Here is an 11,734-nt window from a genome sequence, read left to right on the forward strand (position 1 = left end):
GGAGCGGAGGCCCTGTCCCACACCTCTCACCTCCGCGACCCTCCTCGCTCTTGAACTTCCAAAAATACGTCTTTGGGGGGTGCGAGTGTCTGTGGCCGCTCAGCGAGCGCACCCGGCTCCGCGCCCTCCACGCCCCGCAGGCCTCGGGCCGCTGGGATTTGGGAGCTGCCCGAGGCGGGTGGAGAAGAAGGGGCTGGGGGCTCACAGACTTGCCACCCCAGCACCAAACCGATGGACATGTTGAGATTAGGTATTAGGAAGAAATTCAGTGCTGTGGGGGTGGTGAGGCGCTGGAACGGGTTGCCCAGAGCAGCTGTGGATACCACGTCCCTGGAAATGTTGAAAGCCAGGCTGGATGGGGCTTTGAGCAACCCGATCTTAGTGGAAAGTGTCCCTGCCCATGGTTGAGACTAGATGATCTTTAAGGTCCCTTCCAACCCAAACCATTCTATGATTCTATGAAAATCTGGCAGAAGATCAGCACCAAGAAATGCTACAACAAAATAAAAAAAGTGCTTTGTAACTGTGTCCAGGCAAGAGGGGTTTGCTTGCAGCAGTGTGTACCCTGGGGACCCTCTGGCCCCAGCATTGTGACAGTGCTGCAGCCACCCTTTTCCCATGGGGTTCAGTTAACTGTGACTCTGCAAAGGGTGAATAGAGGAGGAAAATCTGCTCAGTGGGACCCATCTTAGTTCAGGGCCTCTCATAAATCCTGGGGCCTCAGTGGAGGAGAAGGTGCTCAATTGGCTGCATGGGCCCAGTACTGGGCCCTTGAAGATGCACAGGCTGGGGGCTACACCCAACATCCCACTGGTAGGGAAAGACTGTGTGGGTACATGGCCAGCTCATGAAAACAGTTCCTGGGCCTCAGTCTGTTTGCATTTTTCTAGGAGAAAAAGTGCAGCCAGCAGCTACTCTGCCCTTCCTCCTCCTCTCCCTCAGTCCACACCAATGCTGTAGCCTGCAGAGCTTTACCCACAGACTGCCAAACATTTGCTGCTGCATCTAGTGAGCAAACATGAGCCAGGCTGGGTCTCCCCAACTATTCATGTATTTCCAGGAGGAGCATGAAACAAAACCAGGATGAGATAAATGTAGAATAATTCAGGGGAAAGAGGCTTTTGGATGTCTCTAGTCCAACCCTCCTCCTAAAAGCGAGGCCATCTTCAAAGCTAGAGTAGGTCCTGCTGGGTTTTGAGTATGTCCAAGAACAGATAAGCACAGCCTCCCTCGGCACCTCATGCTAGCACTGACCACCATAGAGCAAAAAAGGTTTGTTCCTGATATCCAAACAGATTTTCCTCATTGCATCTTGCCCCTTGACCTTTTGCTGTGCACATCTGGAAAGGATCTGGCTCCTTTTTCTCTCTGACCATTCTCCAGGCTCAGCAATTCCAGCTCCCCTGCAGCCAGTCCCGGCGAGCAACTGTGGCTCTCTCCAATTGTGGCTCTCTCCAATTTGCAGATCTCTGTCTCATAGATCTCTGCAATAAAATTTAGAGCATAACACAGCACAGCAAAACTTGTAATCCAACAGAAGAGAATAAAAGGTCTGTCCTGCAACCAGCATCCCAGCATTGGGAAGGGTCGTTGGATGGGGCTGGGGTTGCAGACTATCCCTGAGGAGGGATGGCAGAGAGGGGAGAGGGAGGCTGGTGACCACAACTGATATAGCAGGAAATTTTCTTTCCTCGTTAACCTCCTTGGGTGAAGCTAATTGCTGTTTCCCGATTATTCTCACCCTATATTCCAGCCTTACCCACAAGGGATTCCTGCAATCCTGGCAATCTGGCCCGGAAAGGCCCATTTAGATCATCACATCAGTGTCCCCCTCAGGGTAAACTACAGCCGTGTTTTTCATTTGTGTTACAGACCACATTATGCTCACCCTGCAGAATATTTGCTGAGGAGATTCATTTCTTGGAAACCAGCCAGAATCCAGCGATGCTTATACTAAAGCACGTGTCAGGACATTTTAAAAGCCCTGCAACATTGTCACGATGATCACAGAGATAATTTGCCAATGGTGAACTCTGCAGCTGAATCCAATCAGGGTTGTGAAATGGTCCTTTCAGCCTCCTCTGACTCACAATAATAATAATAATTTGGGGTTAGATTTTGCATTTGGTTGTGGCTCTTAATAGAGGGTTGTGGAGACCTGCACCTGCCAGAACTGAACAAGCCCAGGGAAGGGGGAAGGATCAGTCTGAAACACTTCAAATGTTTGTCACATGCCTTTCCAGCTCTCCAAGTGGGGATGCCTTTTCCTCTCCTGTTCTTTTTGGCTTGTGCATGTTGTACCCAAGGGAACAGAAGACTCTGGTCTCCCGTTGGCATTGTCCCCCTTGGCATTGTTCTTCATGCTTGATTCCCAGGGGCAGAGCTAAGGGTGTCTTGCCTCTTCCCTTCCTGATCTGCAGTGCTTTCAGTTTGGTTGAATTTAGGACAGTAGCTAAACACAAGGTAGTCTTAATGCCTGTGCCAGTGAAATTGTTTGATTGTTTTCTGTCGGTGAATCATTATTATATCAGTTTGAGCTAGCTAACGGACCGTGGGAGCAGTGGCAATCAAATACAGGGAGGAAAGAAAATACTTCTCCTATGTGGGAGTGTGACCTGGGGAGTGTGCACAGCATGAAATAATCAAGCTGCTGGCAGAGCCCAGAGTACCAGAGGGAGGACAGGGCAGGGGAAAGCTCAGCATCTTCTCAGAACTTGCCTCAATTCCTCCAGGTCTGGAGATATCATTCTGCCTGCCTGCAGCCAGTCCAAGGAGAACTACAGCATGAGAGCAGCTCTGTCCTGCCTCCTTTAGTTACCCTACAACCCCAGCATGAGAGGAGAGCAAAACAGGAACATTGAATTTGATTAACTTTCGCTACTTTGGACCCAGCTCAGGGCAGAAATAACAAGCATCACTGTGGACAGACTATCAATGTGATATTGATGTCTCTTTGTAATTTAAAATGAATTAAGCCACCGCTCAAAAACACCTTACTCCATTGTGTGGTGACCAAAATGTGTCCCCATTCTGTCTTCCTGATCAAGATCTTTATTTAATAAAGGTAAAAAAGGTCTGCATTCCTGACTCCTAAAAATGTGCTAAAGGAAGCAGAAAACAGAAGGGAAAATATTGATGTCTGCAAGAGTTTCTTAGTTGCTACTGAGCGCCTGGTATTGCAGAGCCACATTGTGAAGGCTTTTGTACCCAGAGGTGACTTCTAACTGGTTCTGACTCATTGAGCACTAAAATTTAGACTAATTTGCTTTCCTTCCTAGTAGAATTAATAATGACAAACTGACGGGTATTCTGCATAGGAACCTCATTCCAGGAGAGTAATGATCTCATAAGAAAAGATGTAGTCAGATCAAAAAGCATTTTGCAGACACCTTCTGACTGTGCTTGCGACAAGTCCTCTGCAGTAAACAGCCATTTTACAGGTGGAACTGTGACTGTGCCATGTGGGCTGCTGTCCTGTCTGTCTGCAGAGAGCTGGGTCTAAACACTGCGAGCATCCCAGTACCACTGGTGGCCTGAGCCAGCAGGACCAGTGTTAGGCCCATGGACAAGCCCTGAGGGAGTCTGGATTGCATGGCAGGCTGGTGCTGAGATATGGCCCACGGCTGATGGATACCCAGACTGAATGAGCCAGTGAATTGCTGCTAAAGGCTTTGCCCAGATAAGCACGGGAGGAAGCAATATTTATTTCATTTGAATAATACATGACTAGTAAGTTAAATAAGAGAAAGCAAAGTGAGCTTTCCGGTTAAGCCAAAATGTTTGATGCTTGTTTCCTGGGCATTTTGGGTCTCTGGGAAGCTTTGAAGTGGTCCTAATGAACTTGCCAATGTAGATAATGTAAAATCTTTAATAATTAATTTATCAGGCAATGCTGTCTATGAAATATATTCTGAAATGTTTAAAGAGATAGAACTGTCCTTTCTAAGTGGTTGTTTGATCTCAATTAAAATGGTGCAAGTTCTGCAAAGATCTTTTATGGAAGCACTTCAATACACCTTGCTTTGAATTAAACTGTCCTAATTGGACTATCTTTTATGTTTTTATAATGCCGTATTTGCATCAGATTACAAAAGAAAGAGTTGAGGGAGAAAGACCTGAGGAGTAGCAACCAAAATTCCCTGACACCAACCTCACCAAATGACAGAGCCATTTACTCTGTTGTAATCTTGATCTGTATCAAGTGATCAAGGCCAGGAAATAAGCCATAGAAGAACTCACTTTATCTTATCAACCCTCCTATACCCATGATACCTTTATTGCAGTTGTAACTTTCATTTCCTTTACCTTCTCCTGTTAGATACCTGTGAAATTTTGACTCCTGCTTTGCAGTGTAATCTCCCAAAATGATCCCTGCCCACCTTAAGCAAGCCCACAGGCTTTTCCTGGCAGAAGCTGTTTGGCACCTTGGTGAGATCATGGTGTTGGTCTGTGACCAGAATGGATTTTTTTTCCCCTCAGAGTGATGCAGGATGTGGAAGACAGCAGTAGGAAATGGGGATTTGTAGCGGGGGGCTGGGCATCTACACAGCTGTTGACGAGGACAGGGGGTGCCAGTGGTATCTGACAGTGGCTTGGGACATCTCCTGGTCACCGGACAGGTGAAAGGATGCTCTCAGCCCTGCTTTCCTGACACAGAGACCAGTGCCACCAGCACTGCTGGACCATACCTTTCCATGGTCCCACAGTCCCACAGTCTCAGCAGTGCTTCCAAGCTGGGAAATGTATTAGGAGATACATAAGGGGTTGGAGGTGATGACCAGGGATCACTTCCTCTCTGTCAACACAGGTACAAAGCACACTTTTACAAGGTTGCACGCATGGCCAAACAGCCTCTCCCATCCGTGTAACAGCACTGGGATTGCTGGAACAATAACCCACCCACTTGTGTTTGTGTTTCCAGGGGCTGTCCTGCGAACAGTCACATGCAGGTTGTTTTACTCACAAAGACCCTCGGCGAGTTTGGCTGCATTCATGTCTCTGTGCTGCCTGGGCAGGGTCACATCCTCCCCACCCAGAGGCACACCTGTGTCCATGCAGGGGAGAGTAAGTATTGTAAGTCCAGTTTTCTTCCTATTCCACCCTAGAAAATTACCTAACAACAATGAATGCCAGTGTTTTGGTGGTATATATCATCAGCGCTGTAATGTGCCAAGACAAGGAAGGGCCTGAGAACAGCAAAATATTGTTTGTATTTTCAGCTCTCAGCTCTGAGTTAAATGAAAGTTTCAAACATGTGGCTCCAGTCCTCTTGGATCACGTTTAAAATAAATTTTGTGTGTTTGGAAACAGTGAAACTGGAAACTGCAACAACAAATGGTGTGTTTGGGGGAAAAGATAGCAGGGAGAGAAGAAACAAGCCTATCTAGAGATCTTATCTTCATTTTTCTTGGGAGGACAATTTATGCAGCCAGCAGTGGAAGTTTGATCGTGGTTGGGTGGTTCCCGGCAGCTGCATTTGGAAAGGAAAGGGAGGCAGCAGCAGGCCAGGTAGATATCTGAGTACTTCCACGTCTGCTCTTTTCAGTTAAATACCAGATGTTTAGACTTTGCCTGTAAACCTTTAACAACAGGGATGAAAATGAAATGTTTGCTGCGTTTTCTGCCTGGCTCCATTTCAACACCAAACAATGCTCACAGATCCCCACTCACCTGTACTTGCCTGTTTGCAAGTAAAATGTGAGCCCTGTGGCGATTTCCAGGACTCTTTAGTTTTCCCTTGCCTGTTCTAGATAAAAAGAGATGGAAAAAGCTAGATCTAATGTATGCAAAACAAACCATAGTGGTCAGTGGTGCAGCACTGGTGTTAAGTGCTTTAGGAGATCATTTCTTCAGCCTGCATAAAACTCCATGCAGCTAAGGAAGTATATGCTGATGAATTGCATACATTTATGGGTATAGTCCATATTTAAATATCAAAATCATGCTTATTGCACAACAGAGACTTTCATTTAGTTCCTACAATGCCATTCTTCCTCAAAGTCTTCACTAGCACAAACATTAACAAGGTGCAATGACCTGTCTGTGTTTTGGCCTGACACCTGGGAAGTATTTCTATTACACAACGTTTCCTTATCTACTCCAGCAATAAAACTAATGGAGCCAGGTGTCTGATAGGTCCCACTCCTCTTGCTGTCTGCTTGGGAGGCAAATGGGAGCCCTCCTGCAAGTTCCTGCCAGAGCCTGGGTTAGTGGCACTTCTCTCAGTGCTCACTCAAGTCTCTGGCATTGCCAGTGAGGGATCAGACATGGATTTTGTTTCTAATTAACATTTTCAGTGTAGTGGACATTTATTTGTATGTGTATTTATATATGACCACATTTTACAAGCCCCAACTCCCACCCGAAGTCACTGCCTTTGTAAGCGAGGCCCACTCACCTGATGAAAAATCCCTTGAGCCCGATCGTGTTGAAATAATTTTGTGTCCCAAGCTGTGTAATATATTAAATGAATCACAGTACAAGAAACAGATGTTTATTCCAGGGAGTGCAGGAGTCCATACACAAAGTATTGGGTTACTCTCTGTCTCAGATAACGGGACAAAGCAGAAAAGCTGGGATTAAACATTCTACATGTGCCCAGTGTAGAAACTTTAAACCTTAAAAATGTAGCCCAGGTCCTTGTAACTGGCCTTATGGGAGCAAACCTGCATTTGCTGTGCTGCATTCCCAGGCTGCGATCAGCACTTGGGCACAAATCTGGGCACTGGCACATGTCCCGCATGTTACACCAACCTCGGTGTAACATGTAAAGCACTTGGGTGCTTTAGTTTGGTGCCTGGCCACATTTTTTTTACTCCCATGCCCAAGGGATGGTGATCCATAGCCCATATCTAAGAGAGGTTTGGGACTATCTGAGACATGATCTATGATATTTCAGGTCTTTGGACACTAGTGTCTTTAGATCTAACTGCAGAACTGAACTCTGGTCTTTTCAAATGAGCTGTTTTCCTTAAAACAAAGGCTCATTATGTTTGATCAGTTGTTTTTATCTGTTAAGCCAAAACTCTAGATTAAGTATGAGGAAAACTCCCCCCAAATAAAACATGAAATATGAGAAGCTCCAGAGAAGTTTGCGGGCTGGGGTGTCTCTATCAGGCTGGCTGCTTGACTCTTAGCAACTCAGTACAGGGAATGTTTGCTCAAAACTCTATACAGGAGAAAGCATGAGCTCAAAAAAACAAGTGAGGTAAAGAAAAGGATCCTTGTAGAAAGATTGTATATATCCAGAAATGCTCCTTGCCTTCAACTTTTCTGCCCTGCACTGATTCTTTTATCGTCAGCAGCATTGCCCACATGGGTCCTGTTTGGGGTAATTTCTAAAAGTCCTGTGGGTCCAGGCAGTGCCCTGTGCTTGGGGTCCCTGAGGGATCCCAGCCTCTGGCCCTGCAGGATGGCAGTCAGTAGAAAACAGTGTGACCAGACTTCCAGCCTCTCCTGCCACATGCAACCACTGTCCTTTGGCTGGCAAGCACTGCGGAAAATGCAAAGCACCATTTCTACATTGTAAAATCTGTTTGAACAAACAGACCTTTGCTCAGACACAGCTCAGCCTCCTCCCACATCCCACCAATCGCTGTATCACAGGCAGTACTTCCTGGCTGCAGAATCTGGGCTTCACTCATACAGGAGGAAAGATCTGCTGCTCCTTTTCTGTTCCTGTTTGCATCCCTCAGCACACTTGACATGATCTATATCCTGAGCTATTCTTGTACAAGCTTTCCCATTGTTTGAGTTGCAGGTTATGAGTTCTGTCTCTTTGAAGAAATATGACACGTGATATGGAAAAGTGAGAATGATGTTAAGTCTGCATGAGATACTCATGGATGTGACATACAGGAAAAGGATGAATGCTTTGCACTGTCCTCATGAATGGAGGCACAGGAAGGAGGTGTGACAGGGCACTGGGTGAGCGGCTGAGAAATTTCCATGGTTCCTGATTTTGCGCTGGCTCAGTTTGCGTCCTCACTCTGCATTTTCATTAACTGAAAATGTAGATCATAAAGGGCTCCTCTGGCACTAAAAGTCTTGTCTCTGCTAAAATGTTTTTTAAATACTTAACACTAGTGATTCAGACATAATTTGTGACATCTGTGTCATGACAGCCTGCAGACTACAGCTTCTTCACAGCAGGCAGGAGAAAGGCAGGTCCTGATCTCTCTGGTGACCAGCAATAGGACACAAGAATATGGAATGAAGCTGTGTCAGGGGAAGTTCAGACTGGACATTAGGAAAAGGTTCTTCATTGAGAGGGTGGTTGATCTCTAGAACAGGCTTCCCAGGGAACTGGTCATGACATCAAGCCTGCCAGAGTTCAAAAAGCATTTGGAGGATGTTCTCAGTCATATGGTTTAGTTGTAGGTAATTCTGTGAGGAGCAGGGAATTAGACTCAGTGATCCTTACGGGTCCCTTCCAACTTGAGAGACACAATTCTACGACAGTCATTGGTCCCTTGCCTGTCTTTCCACACTAGCACTGCTCCTTTATTCTCATCAGTATTGCCAGCTGAATATTTGCAAGGGTGGGAGGAAATACTTTGTGCTGATAGATAGCAAAAATGCCTCTCTGATGGCTGCAGTGTCCTCCCCAGGATGCTGTTACCAGCCACTCAGGATGTATTTTGAAGGAATGGGGGAAAAATAAAAATGCTACAGCCAAAGGCCTGGTGCAACCAGGTGCTGAGTGTCACTGGGTACAGCCTGTGGTCTGGAGCATTTGGAGTTGGCTGCTGGGGCTCTGTGCCTTGCATTGTCCCTGGGGTCACTTGGCATTTTGTTCCTCCAGCCCTGCACCAGCAGTGCCCATGCTCACTGTCAGGGGCTGTGCTTCCCATTGCCGAGCTCCTTGCCGTGCCTCAGCGCCTTGCTCCTGGAGGCTGCTATCATGTGCAAAAAGGAAGAAGAAGGCAAAACAAGCACAGCCAGGAATCACATAATATTGCTGCAGTCCTGCCAGGAAACAGACTGTAGAAGTTCCTGTATTTAATGCCAGGAGATGAGTTTTATTGTTAGTAGTTGTTATAGCAACCTGAGGTGCTGGAGAGTAATACATGCTCAGCGCGTTGCAACAGACTCTGACAAGTTCAAGGCTGTTGCCTTGCTGCTAAATCTTGTTGCCAAGGCAATGCAACACAAGGCTAGAGCCTAGAGAAATGAATACTGCTGACAGCTCGTGCCAGCAGTGGGCTGATTAAAAGGGAACTTGTGAAAGTGATGTTAACTTAAAGAGCAGAAGGGAAAGGGGAGCACAGAGAGGGAGGATCGGATCCAGAGGAGGAGTGGTGGGTTAATGTCAAGTAACAGGTAAAGGAAAGCATTTGGTTAAAAAGCCATATAGTTGAACAGGAAGTCTTAGCCTGTGATGCAAGAAATGCACCACATTTTTGGAGGGAGTAAAAAAGAATCACAAAATCCTCATTTTTAAAATTTGTTTGACTTGGACAGTACTGCTGTCAATTGAACAGGAACTTTGGCTTTTTCCCAATAGTGTTGACAGCAAAAATAATTTCCTCAGTAAATTTGTTCAGTGGCACAGATATTGTTGCTGCTGTAGTGAAAACCATGAAGTAGCTAAGTTAACTTTCAGTTTTATGTTCATTTCCAGCCTTTTTAAATGTGCTTCATGGCAAAATGTTAGCTAGAAAAGAGATGAGGCTGCAAGTTGATTATTCTCTCTTGTCTGTGATTCACTGTTAATGCTGACACTATACTCTGAATTGAAGGAAGAGTATTACTCCAAGGACCACAGAGTCAAAATAAATGATCAAAGCCAAAGAAGTCAGGTAATTAAGTTAATTTCAACTACCAATACAATATTTTGACATGTGCTATGGGATACTAGTGTTCTAAAATGCAAGTACTACAGAAGTGCCTCAAATAGATACACAATGATCTCAGATGAACTTGTTGACTTCTCTATTGATTTGTGAGTAAAAGCATAATGTTTCTTAATTACCATGGCAGTGTTCTGATCCACTCCTACTTATGTCCAACGTATTTTACATTGTCATGGATTATCAATAGCAAAAGGTGACCTCATGTTTTTCTATTCAATAACTGTTTCATCATGTGCAACTTGCAGTACAACAGTACTATACCTGAACAAATGCCCTATGCGGAAATTTGTTCTTCTGGCACCTATTGTGGATCATGGAAAATCAGGTCTGTGAGTACTTTGTACTATTCAAATATGGGAAACTTAGACATGGGAAGGGATTTGCCAGTTGTGCTGGAATGTTTTTTGTGTGCAATCATGGGCAGAGCCACCTCTATTGACCTTGATAAAAGTAAGGTTTTTGATTAACTGTGAAATATTTTTGTACTATTTTGAAGTTCTTAAGCCATGGTCCAGAAAGCAGGCAGGTAATTGGTCATATGCTTGTAACCATCATTTGTTTTTCAGCTGCTGAGTTATATTCAAAGAAGGTAGCAATGTGTTACTTGTACCCCTACTACTATTACTGGCATTTTTCCACAATTGCCATAGTCAACTGTGAGATGTTATAGAATCAGAAAGAAGGAGAAAAACAGTTCAGGCGATTGTGAAGAGAACATGACATTGCCCCAGAGGATGCTTTTATTTGGAGACTGTCCATTAGATAAAGAAATGTGAGGATCCTAGAACTGGGCATTAGCATTTTTTTTAATAAGAAAGCAAAAAAAACCCCTCTATTTTTAGTCTTAGTTGAATTTCTCTGCTGGTGATTCCACATATGGTGTTATTTCTTAATATATCCAAGAGAAGGTTTCAAAGCCCTCCGGAATACCCTTCATTTTTCTGAAGAGATGCATACATAGAAGTCAGGCAAGTAAAAAGGCAAAACCATATGGGCAGGTCACTCAGCAACATCAACACTTACTTGAACTGCAGGATCCCAGAGCGTTTCCAAGACCCAGCTCTCCTATCTGCAGGTCCCATCTGCCCCTGATGCCTGTGACAGTAGGATCCTTCTTGGAAGGCTCCTAGGTTCCTAGATGATGTTTACCACCCCGAACATGTTGTGTTATGCCTCCTTCAGGACAGATGGGATGCATAGGGGAAGGTCAGACCCCCCCAGAAAGAACCATGGCTGAATCACGCTGCAGCTAAATGCACCTTGGCACAGCCTCTAAAATATGGATGCACAGCCCAAGGGCATCCCCCTCTGCTTCCTTCTGCCTCCTACCCCTCTTCCCTTCTGTGCACCTATTTATTTGCTTGAGAGTCACCCCCAGGGAGCAGGAAGCAATGTGGAGCCAGAACAGTGTGTCTTCAAGATAGCTACTGATAGCAGAGCAGACAGAGCTATTTCCAGAATGATTAATACTATTAACACATGCTGAAGCTTAAGGCTGAATATAAGCTTTAGAGGAATGGATTTTGATGTAAAAAGTGAATAAATGAGACAACTGTCAGAACAATGAGTGGTGAACCAAGTAACGATTTTTAGCGTAGGAGATGCAAAGCACTGCCTGCTGGCCTGTTTTCACTGAAGCTGCTGATAAAATCGCCACTGCCCTTCAGGCTGGAGAAATAGCCCAGCAATAGCATGTGGCACAGAGGTAACCCAACTATAAGGCACCAAGACTATTCCCACAACTAATTAGCCGCATGGCATTTGAGCAGAGGCACAGGGATGGTAACACCCAGGATTCAAGGCACTGATCCTCCCCCAGACCAAACCATGCTCCACTGTTGCTGGAGCTTGTTTGGGGATCTTTGTGTTGCCCTTTGCTG

The 11,734-nt window shown here is 45.3% G+C and overlaps 1 protein-coding gene across 2 annotated transcripts in view; it reads right to left on the minus strand.

Annotated features, from left to right (window-relative positions):
• XPNPEP1 (X-prolyl aminopeptidase 1) overlaps positions 1 to 134 on the minus strand; it is a 31,586-nt gene extending 31,452 nt beyond the window's left edge. For both annotated transcript variants that reach the window (XM_029958544.1, XM_029958542.1), the window contains exon 1: positions 31 to 134. The gene's annotated coding sequence lies outside the window, so the exon portion shown is untranslated. The remainder of the gene's footprint in view (positions 1 to 30) is intronic.
• Between the last annotated feature and the right edge of the window lie 11,600 nt (positions 135 to 11,734).

Source organism: Manacus vitellinus, unplaced genomic scaffold (genome assembly GCF_001715985.3).
Source record: "Manacus vitellinus isolate BGI_N305 unplaced genomic scaffold, ASM171598v3 scaffold_15_pilon, whole genome shotgun sequence".
Classification (NCBI taxonomy): Eukaryota; Metazoa; Chordata; class Aves; order Passeriformes; family Pipridae; genus Manacus; species Manacus vitellinus.